Source organism: Ambystoma mexicanum, chromosome 2q (assembly GCF_040938575.1).
Source record: "Ambystoma mexicanum isolate Mex_15411 chromosome 2q, UKY_AmexF1_1, whole genome shotgun sequence".
In the NCBI taxonomy this organism is placed as follows: Eukaryota; Metazoa; Chordata; class Amphibia; order Caudata; family Ambystomatidae; genus Ambystoma; species Ambystoma mexicanum.
Window position 1 is genome coordinate 602,694,612 of NC_090924.1, and position 18,650 is coordinate 602,713,261.

Consider the following 18,650-nt stretch of genomic DNA (forward strand, 5'->3'; position numbering starts at 1 on the left):
ATTTGTGGAGCATGCAGCCCCACTCGAGAAACCTGGCATGTAGTGTTGTCATACATCTGCTATGCATATCTGTGTCAGCCTATGCCGCCTTCAAACTGGAGCCTGATTCTCTGAGGTAGTGGTCCTACTGTTTCCATAACGGGACTCCCCTCTCAAACTATCAATACAAGGATCAGGATTCTGGAGAACATGTCACCAGCTTCCATTCACAACACAACAAGGATTTTGCCACAGTAGTTCCCTTGGTGTGGTGGTGCTTGCAATGCACCACGAGTCATCTTTGCAGTTCAAGTAAGGACATTCTTTTGCAGGTGCAGAAGCATTTCCCGTCACGCACTTCTACGCCTGCATCACTGCTATCCCCATTGCGCTGCTAGGATTAGAACCACAGTTGTGGTTTTGCTGTTGGGACAAGCATCTTTAATGCTGAAACTGGTGCATTAGTTTTGCTGTTACTCTTCCACCCATGAATGCTAGTTCCACAGCCAGACCGCCTCTTCAGTAAACAGAGGCAGCTGTGAAGAACACGGCTTAAAGTGTGATTCAAGAGATGGTTAGTGTCAGGTTAACTAGGATTTTGTTTCGATATTTGCCTAAAGGAACTAAGAGTGCGCCCTAATAAGAATTGTCTAAGGCAACATAGAGCCAGGAGTGTACTAATGCAAAGTGGGTCCCTAAAGGTGTTCACCACCTTGAAGGTCAAGTGGTCAAAGTCATAACGCAAAACCTCTTAAGAGTCCTCCGGCCTCCAAAATCGTGCCCAGGTTTCCTGAATGGAGAAATACCGAGCCATTCCAAGTATGGACAACCCCGGTATTTCCTCCTTCAGGGAACCTGGACCCGGTCCTTCCCCATTCCCATTCGAGGCCTCGAATGGGAATGGGGAGGGAGCCAACAACGGGCCCATTACGAACGGGCCCATTGTTAGCTCTCTGGTCCCCTCGCGGGACCCGCTATGGATGTCTGGAAAAACCAGACGTCCAGAGCGGGTCCCGCGAGGGGACCTCGTAATAGTAGGGAGTGGGTTTAACAGCGCCGGCACCATTACCGGCGGCGTTAAACCCATTCCGCACAAGTCGTAATGAGGCCCCTTGTCTGTTCGGAACATCCTATTCTACAAATAACATTCCAAAGAATGTGGGCAACAGAAATGTTCCACATCTACTCTTAACAAATCTTTTAGCCTCCTACGTTCCCTTAACTAAAAAAACAAATTGGCCAAAGTGAGGCCAATCAAAGAGTCTTAATACAGTTCTCAAGTGTCCATCCCTATGTTAATCAAAACCAAACCAACAAACGTTCCTGGTGAGGCTCCTTCCAGAGCTGCTCCCAGTCTGGAATTTCCTTCATCCTCTCTGCTTTCACCCTGCTTCTTAGGACCTCTCTCGGGTCTAGTACAGCTTTTTCTTCTTCAAGCTTGCCCAGGTTTGAGTGCCACTATTGGTAGTCTTCTCCCTGACTTCATGATTTCCTGCTTTCTGGCAGTCCTGGGACCTCAGAGACTGTAAGCTTCTCAGTATGCTTAACAGGTCCCCCTGGACCATGGCTTTCTTCAAGATTACCAACAGCTCTTTCCTGGACCATGTCTTTCTCAAGATTGGCAGCAGATCCTTGTCCTTGGGTTACTCAGGATTCCTAACTAGTCCCTCCTGGACCTTCACTTTCTTCAGGATTCCTAACAGGGCCGGCCCGCCCGGAACTTGACTTTTTCAGGATTCAAAACAGGTCAGCCTGGACATTGGCTTTCTTCAAGATCCTCAACATATCGCTGGATATTCAAGATTTACAGCAGCTCCCTCTCATAGACAGTGGGTTTTCTGAATCCATGGCAGTTTCTCCCCTACACCTTGGGTTTTCAAGATTCACAGCAGGTCTCTTTTTTTCGGATCTTGGTTTTTCAGAATGCACAATAGGTCGCTTTCCAGACCTTTAAATTCCAAGGTCTGATAGGTATTTCTCCCCTCCTCATTCATGGTCCTGTTCAGGGAGCTGATATTCTATTGCCCTATTGCAATGGGCCTGGGACCTCTACTTTCCTTCTCCCAGGGGTCGCTGTCACTCCAGGATATGAGTGTAGGGGTTCTTGTTGCCCTCTGGTCTGCTATTCTTCCCAAGGCTTCCAGGGGCAGCTTTCAATCTCTCCTTCCAGTCTCTTCAATATTGCACACATTCCTCCAGGCAGCAGTTCTTCCATTAATCCTATCTTAAGCAATCTACCCATCTATCAAGGAAGCCTCAGCACAGGAGTCTGCTTCCCCCTGGTCCAGGACACTGGCTAACCTTCTGCAGCCTATTTTAAACCCATGAGGCTGCAGGGTATTTTCTAACGTAGGCGCGGATTAGTTATTCCCCAAACGCTCTTGAGTTCCTCTCTGGGACTGATCACCTACTCTTGTTCTATGATTATTAGTCAGGGCCAGTGATCGATTCATCGAGTAAGCATTTCTATTGTGATTGAAGATTGTGGTTTAATAAGCGCAGTGAGCTTGCAGCACCATCTTGGAATTTCTTTTGTGGTGTTCAGTGGGTCCTCGGCATTCCCTGATACTGCTGATGGCAACATCTTTTGCAGTATGGGCGCTGAAGAGCATGGTTGCTTTATAGCTAGTGAAATATGTTTGTTTAGTTTCATGCAAGCCACAATTTTGCAGAGAGCATCAACCACTCCTGTTTCTGTATCCCTGTCCACGGACTGCTATGTCCTTGTGTGAGGTGCTATGGGAAATGGCATTCCCAGGTTAAAGCTGGACTAGGTAATTTTTGAGGGAAAGTTACTGTGTCTGTGTGGTTCCTCAGAGCAGGCGGGATCACTCCTCGACAGTCCTCCGGGGGATACATTGGGTAGCGGCTGGACCAACTGCACCCCTGTAATTGACTCGCCCACAACTCGCCACACAGCACAGTTACTAAAATATCAAATTCTGACTGTAGATGGTGTTATTCACAGAAGCCAGGTTTCAGCAGTAGCACATCAGGGGCTTATGGTCATCCTCCCCATTCTGTGTGTATAGGCCTAGATGCAATCTATTCCTATGGGGTCCAGTCTAAGGCATCATAGGTATGTAGAGATGAAACAACAGTACCACACACAGTGCAGTCATGTATAAATGTTAGCTGGGGTAAATATGGGTTCTTTAAGGGGGTAAAGTGTTTGGCTTCTTCGATATACTGAGGCGAATAGATATACAAGAACTCCTGCTTAATAAAGTGATCCGCCCCTCCCCTCCCTTGTTTGGGGATATACAGGGGCAGAAGGCTTGAGCCGCTGTTTAGCCCCAAACATGGGGGCTATTACTATTAGCACTGTGGGGCTTTTTTCCAGAGTGGCATATTTATTTGAAGGAAATTGCATCTGTGCCTTACCCACGTGGCCAATTTCCCTAAAAACAAAACAAAACTAAACTAAAAAATGCACGCTGCAGAAAATAGTAGAGGGGTTTTATGGATGAGTCCCTCGCTATTTCTACTGCAGCCATCGCAGGACAGAGAGGAGGTGATTGCGGTAAGCAAGGATGTTGGGAGGCGTGGGGAGAGGGTTTGGGATGGATGGGTAGCCGCGCAGGGGTTAGTCAATGAGAACATGGCTGCTGGTGACAGCGCAGGAGGATAAAATGCAATGCGGGCAGGTAGTGGTGGATCCTGACCTCCTGACTGACTAGCGCCTCTCTCCGCTGGGAACCTATTGCATTTTTTGGTGTTTGTATTTTTGTTTACATTTACTTGGTTGAAGATCATTGGCGCTTCAACTGGAACTACCATATAGTGCGAAAACACACACCGGAAGCTTTCCTAATTCTGGGTGCCTTAACAGGGCTGATGGAAAAAGGTAGGTAGTGGTATACCAGGCGTCGGAGTGGAGGCGAAGTGCAGACAAGATCAGGCAACAAATGGCAACAAAGTCGGCCCTAAATAATAGATGCTACATTGTCGGAATATCTGGAGATGAGTGTGTAGATGTGCTCACGCGCTTCCTTCTGGACTACTTCATAAAACTCAAACCTGGGCCAGCTTGAAGGGGGAAGAAGCTGTACTGGACCTGAGAGAGGTCCTATGAAGCAGGGTGAAAGGAGTTTGGGGTGCATTTAAAATTTCATATGGCAGTGGCTAGTACAATTATGACGTTATGATACATAACTGTTTTTTGCCAAAAAATAGTGATGTAACGCACCTTCATTTGTATTTGTATGTTATTCATTTTTCTATATCGCGTTGCGCCAAATCGCTGTACAGCATAAACACGGTGGATCAACTGCCAACATGGTAGAACACCCGGGGCTTCCATTAGGGGGAAAGAGAATGTTCTTTAAGGCGGGTTCGGAAGATAGGGTAAGAGGGGAGCGAGCGAAGGGCTGATGATAACTGATAACTGGAAGGAGATGACTGGAGGTGGACGTTGAAACCCGGGGTGGACATTTCGAGCTGTTCTGCCCAAACGCATCTGCTTTTTGTGTCCTTGCAAAATCCAATGCCTCTGAGATCGTTTTTTTGACATCACAGCATCCTTTGGCATCACAGCATCCTTTGGCATCCCAGCATCCTTTGGCATCGCAGCATCTTTTGGCATCCCAGCATCCTTTGGCATCCCAGCATCTTTTGACATCCCAGCATCCTTTGGCATCCCAGCATCCTTTGGCATCCCAGCATCCTTTGGCATCCCAGCATCCTTTGGCATCACAGCATCCTTTGACATCACAGCATCCTTGTCATTTCACCTCATTTTGGCATGGCTTTTTTCAATGCGGCCAGAGCCGTTTATTGCCAAATCTGGCGAAGTTAGATGGTCGAGGGCAAAAGTTATGCAGGAACATGTTTTCTCATTCTCCTTAGTGTCACAGAACCATAACCGTAGTCTCGCTAATACGAAACCATACTACATATGTTCTTTTTGGATGTTACTAATATGGGGAGATCTCCCTATGGAATGTAATAGTACTTTATCACAGAAGTCACACATTGACAGGGCTGCGGGTAGGCCTGGCGTGTCCAGGCACACCATTTCAGATGTGTTTTAATGACAAATATTTAGGGATGTGAATCAGACAATGGTTAGAGGATGCAAATAATGAAAGTCCCTGTGACTGCACTTGAGCTGGACTTTTGGAAAATACCATGGCATCTGGAAGAATGCGTTTGCCTGGCGTCTTGCGCAATTGCGGCATGGTGCTAGGTGAGCAGCGGTGTAACCGGGCTGCGCATTGGTCCTAGGGTGCAAGCGTGATTTACAATCTGAGCAGGGGCGGAACTGCAGTGAATGAATATGCTGATAATAAACATTATAATTACAATAATATATTTTAAACTGCTCTTCGCCCCAGATTCCTTCCACTGCTTCCATCTATATTAATATGTATTCTTGTTACTTCATGTAATGGTTCTCAGAGGTATCAGATTACTTTAATTTGAACAATGAAGGCAGAAATCTAGCTCGTCTTTGGCTCGCCTACCATTGGCTCCATTAGTTTTAGCTTTCTACCGCTTTCTTTGTGGGGCGTATTCACTAGTGCACACATCACTAAAACTAGAAGCTGAGACAATTCTGACAAGGGCAGCAGAGTAGGGCCTGCACGCGCATCTCCGCTGCCCAAGTCCCTGCCGGAACTCTTCTCACATAACAACAGCTCTGCCTGCTCTACCGTCCCTCTCTCTACTCCGAGGCATAGAGCACGTTCCTTTGGCATCCTCCGCCTCCCCATCTGTACAGCTTGAAGCACTTGCCTCTGTCTTCAGGCGATTTCTGATGAGTAGCTTTATTTATTGTTTTTTTTTATAACGCGAAGAACACCTGAGATCCGGGATTCGAGCCTCTGTTGCTATGCGTGGTCTTGCTTCCAAGACCGGCACGATGCCCCTGTGCTATCTTCCGTTCCGGTAGTGTCCCCCCCTGGGCTGACTCTAATCTAAAACGAGGAAGGCTGGGCTAATCAAACCTTTCCCGTTTGGAGACATTCACACTAAGATTTGGACACAGCTCTCTAGTCCCCACCAGTGATTTAACAACTGCCACCACAGCTTCTTTTTCCAGTGCTTACACACTTACCTATGCACTGTCACAGGCCAAAAGAACTACAGACGGCTCAAGCCTACTTTTAAAGTTTAAGCGTGTTTATTAAAAAACAGGGGTTCTCGGGTCTCTGGGGGCAGCAGTTCAATAAAACAAGACACATTAGCGTGTTCTGTAGGAAACTTCTTCATTCCCTCCCTTCCTCCTTTAGTGGGAGACAAAACAAGGTCATGCCTTGTCCTTGGGAATTTAAGTTCCCAGAATGTCTTTCTTGGCTGGCATTGTGGCTTACTCGTCTTTCAGAGCTGATGTCAGGATGTCACACTACCCCTGGTGTCTTGGTCCATCTTGGCGTGGGTCAGGCACCGGCCCCCTGGCGATCCTACGCAGGATCATGGTGGGCCCTCTGGTTATTAGGCTCAACACTGCTCTAGGCCGTCAGAGATCACATGACTTTCCGCTTCACCAGCAACCTAGGAATTTCCACTGGGTCTTGGTTGCTTAACAGTCCACTCCGCTCCCCGCTTTACTGTCTCTCTGGTGACCTCCTCCGTCCTGCTCCAGTTAACACTAACACTTTCTTACTCATTGCTCTACAATGCACGACTGGTCTCCTCCTCCTCCTCCATTCTTCTCATTTCGCCTCAACCTATTAGTAGTGCTTCCATCCTCTTGCCCCACTGGATGTTGTTCCACTCTCCCTGATCTTCTATCATACACCTCCTTGTGTTTATCCCTGGCCTCCTTGGTCACCTCAGTTGTACCTCAACTCCAAGATCTATCTTTCTTCTTCCTCCTGACTTTCACCTTTTCTGCTCCTCCTTCCTGTCTACCTTCTCCTCATCACTTTGGCATCCATCCTCCCCTCCTCTTTCTGCATGTTTCTCCAATCCTCAAACCTGACTCATCTTGCTCTCTCCAACCTTCTCCTCTCCTCCTCACTGCTCTAAAACATTCAGCTCTCATCCACTTACCTCCACGCTGTTCTAGCTCCCCTGGCCCCTTTTTATCTTCAGTGACCAGCTGGTCAATGTATTTGGTAATTGCTCAACTATACTGAACTGGCTCGGCACAGGCAGTGAGCCTCGGGATTGGCCTTTTCTCCCTGGACTACAACTTTTGCATCTGTGTTGCCCTGGTGGATGGCTTTGGTGGTTGCTCCTCAGATTGCTGTTATAATTTCGAATGATGTGGCCAGCATAGATTTCCTTTTCATTGGCTCACCGTCACAGCAACGTTGTATATCTGTGTGTTCCCTGTCGTTATTGACAGGTGGCCAGGGCTTCCTTCTAGGCCGAGACTGTTCACAAACACCGCCTTTCTGGGTCCAAACCGCATGAGAACTCCCTTCAGAAACCAACTTATTTGTGCTTCCTGACACCTCTAGGAATGGGTGAGGGTGAATGGGAGCAGAAATGGGTGAGCGTGGCATCTGGGCAACAGCACATGAAAACGTTGATCTTTCTGTGGCGGGGCTGCACCCTGCGCTCCTCATCCTGTGGTGCTGCCTTGGGGTCTGTGTCCACATTTAATAATAACAATAGTTTCCTAAAATCCCTCCTCTGCTTTAGATCTTGGGGCCATCTGCAAAGGCAATATATAACATTCACACCTTGGAGTAAATTGCTGTGGTTTTATCGAAATAAATGACCACATGGTCATTTACTTTGACAAAATCACTAATGGAGTGATAGGTATACGTTTTTAAGGTTTGAGAGTATAGGAAAAGTTGCGGGGGCTTGGTTGGTTTGGTAGTGGCGACTCTAAAAACACTCATTTTAAAAAACTAGAACACATTGAAGTGATTCTGTCAAAGTAAATTACCAGAGGGTAATTTACTTCGATGAAACTGGTATACAGTGCAGATTTTTGGTAAAAGTATATATGGGGGGTGGTGAGGGATTAAAAAGGGTATTTTGGTTGGTAGGTGGATAATAAAGCTGGGCAAACTGGTCGGTTGGGGGGGACCCCTCAAATTAAAAAAGAGAACAAAATTCGACCTTTTTTCATTATTTATATTTCACTGAAAAAGTTTTCGTTATTTTTGTATTCGTTATAAAGACATGGAACTAATACATCCATGTAAATTCCTCACTTACACAGCCCAGATATCTCCTGAGAACCGGATGCTCTTACTACCTTCATTTCAGGGAGTCCTTTTTCGCAGCTGTTGTTTATAGTAAACTCACTGACAGTCATAAAAGCTGACTCCAGTTTTCTGTGAAGTCGAGGGAACTATAAAGTGAGTCATCCAGTATCTTTGATCCATAGAACTGGTGGAATTAACGTATCATAGTTTTGATCAAATATCAAATGAGTAATGTTGATTTGTTTTCAAAAGTTTATAATTTGGATGAAAAAGTAAAGCGTTGGTGTGATAAAGCGCCAGTTGTGTAACTGTTTTTCCAGATGCACTTGGCCCAAATTGAGACGCCGGTTTGCAGTCCAAGCAGAGAAGCATCGACTGAGCAGTCACGGTAGCGCTTAGCTAAGAAACATTCTTCCTATATGGGGAAACCCTATTGTTTCCTTTTACAAAACAGTTCCTTTTTTAGTTTAGACTATTAGGTGGTGCTGAAGTGTCACCTATAAAGTGAAACTATTGCATTGAATTATAGATCAGAGATAGGTGGGTTCTGAGGCAGGACACAGAGCATGGGTTTGGGCTTTTAACCACCAGTTGACCACTGATGGCCTTGCTAATCCCTATGGCCATTCCCATCCACTAACTGTCCCTCCCAGCCCTTAACACGCCATTATGGGATCTCTTTGAAGTAGCTCTAACATGCTGTAACATCAAACGTTCTTACATAGGGCCTAACAGCTTTATCTCTAAGCAATCTTCCTAGATGTAATTCCTTAATGGTAACTGTCATGAATTCCTATCGTAACAAACATGTCTTACCAAGTCTGCCTTCAGCCACTTGATATATAAGAAATATGTATGTTCTCACATCTATTCCTTGCACTGAAATCCTGGTAAAACAGGCGTTGGCAAAGCCAACAGGTTTGACTTGTGCATAGGTATTAGATAGGGATATGCCACTTCTGACATTATGCTCAGGTACTCCAAAAATGTTCCAGCTGTTGCCCTCTTATGGGTAGGTGGTACCATTATGCCAGTGCCTGGGAAATGCCTATCAAAAGCTAAACTTGTTGGCTTTGCAAATGCTTGATAAAAGGTTGTCTGGTTCCAGGAAGAGAATAATGTCTGGATCACTCCGCTGACACAGAGAGGCAGCTGTAGGGCTTTAGAGACTGCTGAAAAGGCTGCAGTCAGTTCTTTCCTTGCCGGCCAATCTGAAGTTTAACTTCATTAGAACAGATCAATCAATGGATTCTGCACTCTTAATTGCCTCCATCCTCCGAACAGAATTTCCCTCCAGTTTTCACCAGATGAGCATGGGGGACCAAGTTGGCATGATTCCAGCTAATCAGATTGACTCATTCTTTCTGGCCACCTGATTGGATGGAAAATCAGTCATTCTGGCCAACCATGATGTGCACAACGTCCCAGCTATCTGATTGGCTGATCTGTGCGCATGTCCATATCAGATTTAATATGCAGCCACCTTAATTGGGTAGAATTCTGCATAATAAGAGCGGCCGATGGGTGTCACAACCAAGGGGGCTGTGGGTGGATTTTTCACCTAATCTGTCGTCCCAATCTGTGGTAGGGGGAAATGGGTCTTTAGCCCACCCGCAGGGGGCAATATCTTCTAAGCAATTCTTTCCTTTAATTTATTCTCCATGGCAGTGGCCATTGTTGGAGCACAGATTTCAAATAGGTATTTTTATTTTCGTGTTGTGGTGCTTCTTTTAGTTCATGGGCTGTGTCGCCAGAAAGCTTCCTGACGAGGGAGATATGAATGTGGCCCTCGCTGCACCGGTCCCGCCTTCTTCTCGACATCACAGAAATGAAAGGTGTACATCTTTCCTGGCCCCCTCCTCCCCAGCGCCGATGTACCGCAGATGTTAGAAACGCTATTCACTCAGACTGCAATTTAGACCCTATCCTGATGACGTTGTTGAAGAGATAAGTATGCAGCGATGGAGCGGGCAGACTGAATGTGACCGTGCAAGAGCTGATGACGTCACAACCGAGACCATGACATAGATGCATTAGACATGAAGCACCAATGCCTCCCCGAATGAAGCTACACAGCCATGTAGATTGAACTATTTGAAGAACATTCACTTAACCGCAAGTTGCACAAGAATACATATAACTGGGTTGCTGACGCTAAATGCAAATAATGTGAGTGGCCATGTAAGTCAAAATGGAAGTCACTGCTGGATTGAAATTAATGAAAAGCACTTAAAAGGCTCAAGAGCACAGAGAGAGGCCTGACATGCTGATTCTGCAGAGAGGAGCAGACCAGGCTGCCTGTGCAGTCATTGTGCATATTCTTGACAAGGACACCGAGGAGTAGAACGTGTCACCCGTGCAGAAGAGATAGGAAACCTGCCTGCATAGAAGCTAACAATCCTCATAAATGTGAGCAGGAAAATTAAGTTTGTGGTCCCTACACACGTGATCTGGAACTAGACGACAAAGCCTATTCGTTCACGCCAGAAAGAGACCACTGTTTCCATCCAATTTAAGGCAGACCATACAAATTTAATACCAGGTTGAAAGCTAAATGTTCGATCTCAAGGCCTAGAGGAACAGGGATGGCAACCTTATTGGGTACAAGCAGCACCTTTGTGGTTGTTCTCACTACCTTGAATTGTTGCTCATGGGCTGTTGCCTTTCCAAAGCGCCAAGGCTGAGAAGACCCTCACTGACTAATTCCTACCCACCCTTCACGCTAATTCACACTTTGTTGCAAGACCCAATGTTAGAATGAATTTCTGAAGTCTGCTCTGGTGAACGGATGTTCAGGAGGCAATCCTTGTTTAGTGAAACAGGGAACACTTCTGCAAAGTTAGCCAGGACAATTCAAGGTAGCTTGGAGAGCAGTCAAGGCTAAGTCTCAGGAGTAGTGGGGGTGATCTGAGGTCTTGGATGAGCACACACAGTAGGATGACAAGAATCACCCTTAGACAGTAGTATATAAGAACATATACAATTTATTAGGCCCAGAACAAACACAGGTGTGTAATGCAGAACCCAGTAATACTACTACTTAAACACACACTAGGTCAAATTACACAGCCTGCGGTAGCGGCCGTGTAGTTATGGTTAAGTTGCTAAACCCATAGGAAGACAACTTTTTGGACAGCTTATAACTTCGCTCCCCCTGGATGAATCCTAACCAAATTTTGCAAAAAAAAAAAGTATATTACCCGGTCTGAATTTCTTTGGTAAGTTTGGTGAGGTTTCGTGAAGGGGGGTCAAAGTTATTTGGGGGGGGTCCCAAAGTTTTTTTTTTCTTCCATAGACTGAATGGAGAAAAACTTTGCTCATGCATACAGGTAAAAACCGTGGACGGATTTTCACCAATTTTAGGGCAGGAGCGGCGGCTTGCTTTCGTAAATTTGGTGAAAATCTGTCCAGTAGTTTTTTAAAAAACAGGCAAAATGTAGGTGCCAAAAAATAGTGATGTCAAGGCATATTTTGGTCCTTGGAAATCTTCTAGTTTATGGAGTTTGTGTTATGTGGACAGGGAGTAGACAGTCCCAGCCTTCCTTTCTGGGCCACACACAAAGGCTTACTAGTGCTCAAAAGCAGTAGCTTTCCCAGGCAAGTGCATGACCTTCTCAGGACTTTACTGACCTGAAAATGCAGTAAGAAGGCCAAACTACAAGCAAAAGTCTTGCGGCACATGGGATACAGGGTGTATCATGGAACATATAGCCATTCTTTTTTTGATGGTACTACTGTACATAAAGTGATGATATGCTATAGAATCGATAGTCGGTCATCATTTGATAGTTATACCTGAATTATAATGAATTGGTATTACTGAACAAATAGCCATACCTTCTTTGATGGTAATACTGAACACTTGAGTGAAGGTGTACTTTCTAATCTACAGCCATTCACCATTTGGTAGGAATCATTGAAAGAGAGTGAGGCTGTCCCATTGAATAGATGGCACTGGCCCTTGATAGTAACACTGAAGAAAGAACTATGGTGTGCTATGAAAAAGCTACAAAACGCAAAATTATTTTTGAGTTTGTATGGAAAGGTAGGAAAAGAAATCAAAGAAAACAAGATAAATCGTTGGTAAAAGAAGAGTGTTGCAAGCCTTCACTTGTAAATCTATTTTTCCGGTTATTTCACCTGGTGCGTGTTGGTAACCTTAATTTATCCATTAGTATAGTCTACCGGTTTCAGTGGAAGTTCATAATTTTAACACGTTCATCAGGATGGTAGGTTCAGGTAAAAATGATGAACCTCCTTGATTGTATACTCTTTTTACCATACTGCTGTATCATTGCATGGGTTGCTTCATGCTCTGGGTATAGCACAATCAGCAGTCCACAGGCATTGGTTCTGTTTGTTGTGTGACTATTCTGTTTCTTGCCGGAGGTCTGGTCATTGAAGGTAAGGTCATGTATTTGTAGTTGAGTGCCTCATGTCGCTCCGTTGCTCGTAGTTCTTAGGGAAGACTGCCTCTATGCTCGTCCCACTCGTTCAGTGTGATCGGCTTGTCTCCTGTGACACTTGCCGTCCGCTGAGCTTTGTAAGTGATTTCAATCAGGCACACACCCTAGTCTCCCCAGCATATAGTGCGCAAATTAAACCCTCATTTATTTTTATCTATAAGTTCATTATTCTGAATGATATACCACTCCTATCACACCCTCCTCAAAATACCCCCAGGTTACACTGAACCAGGAATCAGGCTAGTTGTAAATGGAATTATTTGTTTATTTATTTAGAATTTAAAATCACAATATATTTTTAATAGGTAACAACAATCACCAATGGGGTGACAGGAACAATGAATAATATCTTTAATACACTAGGAATGAAGTAATGAACACAAAAAGAATGCAGTGAAGAAAATAATACTTCTTAGTTGGTTTGGAACAGATAGCACTATGGTTAGGGGTTCACCTTGCAACGCCCCTCAACCCACCAATAGGCAATTTAAATAGATGTGAGGAGAGAGCAGGTATTCAGGAATAATGCAGACCAAACAGAATATCACTCCCTCCTTCCCCCCTTAAACGCAAGAGAAAAACGGATTTGACTTTTCAATTGTCAGATGGCTTTGAAATTGGCTGAGCAAAAACACAAAATATGTTCAAAATGCTTAAATTATTATAAATTCCTATGGAAGCCACTTTGAACAGATGCAAGCAAACACAAGCAATGATCTAATCAAAAGGAAACAGTTGGGATCTCAAAGGCCAAGTGGGAAATAATTTAAAGGTAATTCACACATGTAAAAACTTTTCCAAATGTCAATTCGCGGCAAACATTTACTTATGCAATTTTTGATATAACGGGTCAATTGCACTGTTTTGCATTGCGATTTTGGGTTGTAGATGTAGCTAAGGATGTTAGGTACAAGTGGAAGTTGAAATTCTATCTTAAAAACTGAGGGAGTTATAGAGGTTTTCGTGAGAGGTGTTTTTCGAAAATAAAGACCCGAATTCGGACACAGACTTCAGTTTAGAATCAGAAAATATGGCTTATGCTTTCATTCAAGGCTAGAGCATTCAGGCTAGGCAACCAAGTCGGGACGAAGCTTTGAGACTGATTCATGACTTCAGTAACAGATCCCCATCACCTTCCCCGGCGGCACCAGTCCAAACACTCAAAGTGGGATTTATGGATCAGAGTTACACAAATAAAGATGACTATGAAAATGGCATTTTAGCAACTAGACAGAATAAGATAGCACTACAGATTTTGACACTGTTACTGGCTGGGAAAGTAGGGATTGTTCAGAGATCAGAATGGAACAAGATAATGCAAGGTATACAATAGTTTGCTAGCGTCCTATTAATACTCACAATCCACTGGGATTTTTAGATTTTTGGACAGTCACGGTTCTGGTCAATGGATTGGATCTATCAAGGAAAGACAGCACATCAGGCGTGCGACTGTATCAGCTAGGCCGGTCACCAGAACTGCACAGGATCTGCCCTTCTTGTTTCTAGGTATTTCAAATCAGCAGGATAGCGAGTTCATCAGGCAAGCCTTATGGTAGCAAGCCATATAGTTTCAGTATGCTAGTTTCAGGATGCTTTCCCACACCACAGTGCTTCACTGGGTTGTGAGGATTATTTTGAGGATTGAGGCCGAACTGAAAATGGTTCAGCTACTGCTTGGCGAGGTCCTTGACATCTGGAAGGATGTTGAAAGAGTCAGTCCCTATGTGTTGTCAGCTGTCTCTATTTATCATTTTAAATGACATCACAAAAATGGGTGTATGGGCCAGCTTAACTTAACTAAGGATTCCATATTTTATGTACTATCGGTTCATCCAAATCCTGCAGCTGTGAGATCTTGTTTCACCTTTCTGCAGCATTTTTTCCATTTCTCCATGAAAACATTTTTCAAACTTTCTCCAAATTTCAACAAATATGTTTGTTTATCATAGGGATGTGTGTGTAAAGTTTAACAATTCTAGCATAAATACAGTTTCCATAAAATCACATATATCGCCATTCCTGTTCATAATATGCTACACAGTTCCACCACATTTTTAAATGTAGTGCCAACACTTAGACTAACAAATCTGCCCTTTTTTGTATATTTTTCACCATTTCTGATAAGTTATGAGTCTCTAAAAAATGTTCATTGCATGTTCTTAGCAGCAAATGGTCTGCCTTTTGTCTCTCTCTGGAGCTCAAGGAGTAGCCCCCACCTTTGAGAACCTTCTGCAAGCCAAGTTTACGACCTCTTCACACGTCCATTTCCTGGCCTGGAGAATCTTCCATTGTTCAGCCTCTGGCTGCAGACAAAAGTCTGTCCTACCTCACAATTATCATATGTCAGTGAGTATCTGCTGAGAGGAATGCCCTCCCTTTGGGGGAAACCTATTTTTCCACTTCTTGCAGACCCAGCTAAACAAATTTATTCCTAATTTATTGACTTAAAATCCAGCAGAAAACAAACTTGTTGCATCAAATGACATAGATAAATTACTTTCTTAGATTTAAACCTGTGGGATCAAAAACAACTGAAATCTGTGTTTCTTTCAGCAACAATCCTTTTATATTTGCTAATCCGGCATACTTTTAGTTTAAATAACTTTAAAGCTTAATCAGGAAAGCCCATTTGACAGGAACTGTCATTCACAGGCAATCCAGTTTTGCTGAGGAGGTTTTGCTCTTAGCATTTCAGGACTTTGTACATTCACAGTGCTTCCTTAGGTTAAATGGATTTTAGCGCCAAGCAAGATTTTGAGTGTTGAGAAGTGTTGTGTACAGGCATTTTGGAGTTTTAGCAGCAAAGAAATGTCATTTACAGGCAAATTCTAGAGTTTCACTTGCAAGGCGCTGCTGCTACCTCTGCACTCTGTTTATTTGTCATGGAGCCCACTGGCCCTTTTTCTGCAGCGTGTGCTCTTTCCCACCACACATGCACCATGGGTGGTAGGTTGTGCAGCCATCTTTTTGTGTGTTGAAAAATGCGGTTTTGGAGGTTTTGGCACGCACAAATGTTTTGCCACTATTTTTGCTGTTTCTTGCACCATAGATAGCAGAGCGATGCCGCGTAGTATAGCAGAGTGGGTCAATACATCCCACAGCTTGAAGAATAATTTACCAGTGGGTCAGTTTAAAAGGCCAAAAAAAAATGAAAGATGTGTTGTTTCACACATCTGAAGATCTAAGAAATCTTGTATACATCAAACCACGCTGTGGGATTTGCCACGATGGTCCATCATTTTAGATGCAGCCGTTGTTCCATATGTAGTTTGACGAAAGATATGAAACAGGTGGATATATACGGACTCTCTTGGTGTCTCTACCAATTGTAAGACACGATGGGTGATATACAGCATTAAATGCCCATGCGGTCTAAATTATATTGGCAAAATGAAGTGCAAAGTCAGACATCGTATATGTGAGCATCACTCTTGATGAAAAACTCAACTGGAAGATAAACCAATGGTGGCACATTTCTTGAGATTTAAACACAAACCATCAGAAATGCTTTGCTTTGTGATCCAGACCATGGAAGCCCGAGCTAGAGGAGGTGACTGAGATCTGTTGCGTAGGAAATCAGAACAAAAGTGGATCTTTAAATTAGATACAGTCAACAAAGGCCTAAGTACCAACATAGAGTGGGGATTGTTCATGTAGCACACACTCTTGAACCTGTAACAGCTGGAACATTATGTACTGCATGGCGACCAGTTCTGGGAATAATATCTGTTTGTACACAAGGAGGTCACACTGACATTAGAGATATCAGGTGTCCGTCTTTTAAGAAATTCTCAATTTTAAGTAGTTATTGCCCTTTATGTCCCCATGGTTTGCCAAAACGGTCTCTGTAAACGATCAACACTTTGTTTGCTCCAGTGTTTTTTCTTTCCACTGTATTATCCATCATAGCATTGCAATGTTCGGAGAGCATGCTCTATGTATAGAGAACATGTGATCGTAAGAGCATCACATTATCAACATTGCAAATGTAAACCTAAGACCACATATATTTTTATGTGCTCAGGATGTAAGTGTAGGGGAACCAAAATAAAAATTAAACCAATAAGGAATATATCTCGCACAAAAAATATTTTCCATACTGAGGCTGAAGGCATAACCAATAATACAACGGCATACTGGATAGGTGCACGACTTGTTTTTTGCTGACTATAAAAAACTTAAATGGTGTGATAGTGTCCTTACTAACATGGCCACCAAGGTGAACCTCCAAGCGTAGTTCCTCCACACACGCTTCTCGCCTCTCATGTCGAGCACCATATATAGTCTGACAGTTCCGCGCGTTCGATTTGACGCAAGCACAGCATTACTGAGCGAGTGAAGGTACCCCATTCAGGTGAGCGCTCCAGAATGAAACTGGGCAGCGTCTTCATAATCTAATTTTTCAGACAATATGGTGCGGTTGTATATGAAACCCGACTCTTGGTTTTCTGAAACGCGTAACCAAGTTTGGCAGGTAGCGTCCGAGATTTATAAAATCGAAATCATGTGGCACCTTAGGGTCTCAACGAAATGATGTGCCAGCAGAACAACGTTGTTTGGTTTGGAGCAAGCTTTTATGAAGTATCTTTTGAATAATTGAACCACTGAAGTGTCTAAACAGAAAGATATGGTTGTGAAACATACTTTTTTTTTTCTTGCGCACTAGTGTTGTTGTTAAGGGAAACGTCCACAACGCGATTAGCAAGTCATAAACCTCAAGTGCAATGGCTATTAAGAGTCAATAAACATAATTAGACCTGATAGCCTGTCTTGACGTGTTTGAAATTGGAACATGATAGGCAATTTATTAAACAAATGTGAGTAAGCTTTAGTAAACGTACAAGAATTAAACTCAGTTTTATGGATATTATTTTTCAGAAACTGTAAGAAATAAGAAAAAGAAACTGAAATAAACGCGCAACATTAAGGGCATCAGAGACCGTAGGAGAAGTTCCTCCATTATAAGGTCAGTCATTTCAGAATTATGACTATATGGCTCGTTAAAGGAGCAGGCTGCATAATAATGGGTCTTTGCTTGTTTTGGGAAAGCAGAATTAAGCTGCTGTCTGTTTTTTTCAAAAGAGAAGAAATCTATTGAATGTCTGCTCTGCATATCACACATTAAGAATAAGGTTAGTAGTTTGCACTGCAGGTAGAAACTGATTAGACAGTTGTTCAACAGAGGTTTTTTGCTTAGTAGTTCTAAGTAGTTTTTATGTTTGTATTTTAGAGTGCCTGTGCTGAAAAATGTCAGGGTATAACCGATTGATTCTAAGATCAAATAAAGTCCCGTACTGATGAAGGCCCAATAAACAACTGACCAAGAACGTTTTGGAAAAGTGTATCTCGGTTGAGGGGCCGAAACAGGTGCCGACAAGAACATGGCTAGACATATCGGAGAGATTAGTCGAGCGTATTCCAGAAAAGAGATATTGACATTGTTGTCTGAGTGCCATAACAACTTCATGTCTATTAAAAAACCTAAGTATATATCTCTGAACAGATTAAAACTGTGTTCTATGCTCATATCTGGTATGTAGCATAGCCGAGACTTGGTACTGTAATTCTCCTTTTTTCCTTTTTTGACTTTCATGAAATGCATCAAAACTGTATTGTAGATGTGGTGTGTTTTTATTGTTTATGTCACATCCTACTAACACCTAGGCACAACTTTTTTAGAGTGTCTTTGTTTCGTTTAACGAATATTATATTAAATATGTTTGTTTTGTACAATGGTTTTGAACCACGGATATTATTATAAATAACAAAAAAACCTTTAACTAAAAATGAAAACATTTATATTTTGAATACATAATCCTTTGTTGACTAAATGCTGAAATAAATGAAGCATAAAGTAGTGCAACCACAAATTGTGTGAATAGTAAAGAGAGGGGTAAACCAGTGTCCCATTCTATTTTGTGCTTACTATTTCTTCCTGACTTGGAACTAGTCCCCCATGAACAAAAATAATTGGGAAGTACCCATATCTGATACAAAAAACAAAAACCTCCAACATTTTACATAATGTTAGCAGTGCCATTGAATTCTGCTTCTCTGGAATCCATGGAAAGCTATATTGTGCAGGTAGCTTTTC

The 18,650-nt window shown here is 43.2% G+C and overlaps 1 long non-coding RNA gene across 2 annotated transcripts in view; it reads left to right on the forward strand.

The window, feature by feature from the left end:
- Positions 1-18,650, forward strand: part of LOC138569617 (uncharacterized) — a 246,091-nt gene that overhangs the window by 107,577 nt on the left and 119,864 nt on the right. For both annotated transcript variants that reach the window (XR_011303278.1, XR_011303279.1), the window contains exon 2: positions 17,435-17,522. This is a non-coding gene — a long non-coding RNA (uncharacterized lncRNA). The remainder of the gene's footprint in view (positions 1-17,434; positions 17,523-18,650) is intronic.